The sequence below is a fragment of the Apteryx mantelli genome, unplaced genomic scaffold (assembly GCF_036417845.1).
Source record: "Apteryx mantelli isolate bAptMan1 unplaced genomic scaffold, bAptMan1.hap1 HAP1_SCAFFOLD_63, whole genome shotgun sequence".
Taxonomy (NCBI): domain Eukaryota; kingdom Metazoa; phylum Chordata; class Aves; order Apterygiformes; family Apterygidae; genus Apteryx; species Apteryx mantelli.
In genome coordinates, this window is record NW_027118792.1 from 155,001 (window position 1) to 157,500 (window position 2,500).

The window sequence follows — 2,500 nt, forward strand, 5'->3', positions numbered from 1 at the left end:
GGGGGGCGCCGGAGCGCGGCGGCGAGACGTCGCGCGAGTGCGAGCGAGACGGCGGGCGCGCCGGGGAAGGGCCGGCGGGCTGCGCCAGCCCACCGCGAGGAAGAGGGGTTTCGGCCCAGCGTGGCATTCCGAGAGCGGCGCCGGCCCGCCGCCGGGCCGCCGCCGGGCCACCGCGCCTCGTTGCCGACGCCGACGGGCCCCTGCCCGCCGCGTCCCGGTTGCCGCGCGTGTACCCGAGTTCGCCTGTCCTGCACTCTGCGCCACAGGGCCGAGCACGGGGCTCGGCCCGCCGGCGGCTGTACGGCCCTCCCGGGGCTCGCTCGCTGAAGGCCCGCCGCCGATTCCCCGAGGCCGGTGGGGGACCGCCCCCGTCTGCCCCTCTCGCCTCCGCTGGCGCCCGCCGCCGGTGCCCATCGCCGGGAGCCGGCCCCCCCCTGTCACCCGACGGCGATCCGCCGCCGCCGGGGCAGGGGAGGGTCGGGCCCGGGGGAGGGTCCGGCGGGGAGCGGGCGGCAGTGCGCGGGAGGGTCGGCGGGGCTTGCTCCCCCGGCGCCCGCGGGAGGAAGCGGCGGGCGGAGACGCGAGCGAGATGGCACCCCGGGTCGGGACGGGTGCCGACGGGTCGCCACCCCTAAGCGGTGGGGGGCGGACCCGCGGCGGGCTGCGGCGGAGCAGCCCGTCTTGCAGAGACGGCGAGGACAGGCGTTCCGGGATGGCGCGCGGGGCGGGCGCCGGGCGGCGGCGGACCCCGAGCGGGGGCCGTCGCGCCAGGCCACGCGAGGCGACGGGTCGTGCCCGAGCGGGCGGCCCAAACCACGGCTCTCCTCCCGGGCGCAGCTGCCGCCGGGCGCCGGGTTACTGAGGGAAACCCCGGGCCCCGGGAGGAGGACGAGGTCGTGGCGGCGGGTGTCGGGCGCACCCCGCGGGCGGACGCTCCGCCGAGGGGCGCCGGAGCCGGCTGGCGGGTGCCGGGTTTCCCCTCCGCGTCCCGTCTCGCTGCTGCCGCCGAGGCTGCCGCCGTCGCCGCGAGGCGGCGGCGGCCCGGCGGCGGGCGGCGGCGGGGGAGGCACCCCCGCGGGGATTTCAGGTCGTTTCCCTCACCCCAGGGCCAGGTACCTAGCGTCCGCGCTCCTCCTGCCCCCCCTCGGTGACCCACCCGTGTGGTCCCGTGTGCCAGCTCGCTCCTCCCGGGCGCCGCGCCGTGAGCGCCGCACCGGCCGTGCCCTCCCGCCCTTTCCGCTTTCCCTTTCTCTCCCCCCCCCCACCGCTCCAGCCGCCCCGCGCCGTGCCGCGGGGACCGTGCTGCGAGCGGGCCGGGCGGGGGGGGGGGGCGGGGTGGCGGGAGGAGCGGAGGGCCTCCGGCCACCGCGGCCGCCGGTAGCCGCCCCGGGTAGGGATGGCCATGGGCCCCGGGCTCCGGGCCCGAGGGTTCTCGGCGGGAGAGCCGGGCGGGGGTTTAAAGACTCGGGCGGCCCGATGCGACCCGGGGGGCAGCCGGGTGTGCTGCCGGAGGGCCGGGGGGCCGGCGCGCGCGGGCGCCGTGCCCCCCCATGCCAGCCGGCGCGCCCCGCGCTCGCCCTGCGGGCAGCCGGGACGGAGAGGGGTACCCTGCCCCCTCTCTCCGCGGTCTGGTCTCGGCGGAGGGACGCCGCGCGGTCGGCTGGCGCCGGCCTGCCTCGAACGCGTGACCCCGGCGCGAGCGCGTGCTCTCGCCGGGACGGTGAGCCCCCACCCACCGCGGGTGGTGCGGACGCCGCGCCTCGGCGCGATCCGCTCTCCTCCCTGGCCGGGGCTCTCGGTCTGCCGCCGTGGCCGCTGGCGGCGGCGCCCTACCCGCCGGCACTCCGCCATCCGGCGCGCCTGCCTCGCTCTGCCCAACCCGGCTTCGCCGGGCGGCGGGCGGGCGGCAGGCGGGCGGCGGGGGCGGCCCCCCCCGTTCTCCGCGTGGAGACGGGGAGAGCGGGCGCCGTCCCCGTCCGTCCCGCCTTGCCCGCCCGCCCGCCGCCGGGCGTCTGTCCGCGGAAGGGACGGGAGAGCGCGTGGTGTCGTCCGGGAGGCTGTGTGTGCGCGCGCGCGGGCGTGGGCGCCGCCTCGGGGCCACGGCGGAGCCGGAGGCCGGCGAGGCGAGCGAGGAGCTGGGGAGCGCGGGGCCGGTGGGCCGCGGGCGCGCGGGCAGCGGGCGGTGCCGCTGCCGGTGGCGGCCGGGCTCCGACGCTGGGGGTCCGCGGGGAGCCGCCCCCTCCCCCAGCGTCCCCGAGGCAGGCGGCGCGGCCGGCGCGCTGCTCCCCGCCGGGCCGGGCCGAGCCTGGGCGCCTGGGCCGGACTCGAAGCGAGCAAAGGGTTGTCCCAGGTCGGGAGCGAGGGCTCCCCGCCCTTCTCGTTCGGGTTTTCCTTTTCCCTTTTTCCCCCCCCCACTCTGTGCTCGTACGGTCAGCGGGGCGAGCCCCTCTCTCTGGCTCTCGGCCGTCCCTCGCTCAGCAGCCGGCGTCGGCGTGAGGAG